Here is a 394-nt window from a genome sequence, read left to right as displayed (position 1 = left end):
TTACGCGTCTTCGTGACTTTGCCATGGCATTGAGATGCGGCGAATGCTGACACGGTCATTTTTTATCTTGACCCATATAATATATCCAACTAATGAAGGTCGCGGAAGATTATGATTTTCTATGTAGTTAAACTAATAGCTGTTTGATAGAACAGACAGGTAGTTTGACAGGCTGTTCGATTGGACAGACAGGCGGTTCGACAGGCGGTTCGACAGATCAGCTGTATCAGTTCGACAGATCGGTGGTATCGGTTCTACAGATCAGCTGTATCTGATCGATAGATCAGCTGTATCGGATCGATTGGCGGTTTCGTAAAAGCGTTTGTGTATTTAAAACTGTTTCAATTTCATTTATATTCTTTATAGACTGAGTCGACAAGGCACACAGGGGATA

This window comes from Wasmannia auropunctata, unplaced genomic scaffold, assembly GCF_000956235.1.
Source record: "Wasmannia auropunctata unplaced genomic scaffold, wasmannia.A_1.0 LD336076.1, whole genome shotgun sequence".
In the NCBI taxonomy this organism is placed as follows: domain Eukaryota; kingdom Metazoa; phylum Arthropoda; class Insecta; order Hymenoptera; family Formicidae; genus Wasmannia; species Wasmannia auropunctata.
The sequence above is the reverse complement of the archived record's forward strand: the minus strand, read 5'-3'. Positions refer to the sequence as shown.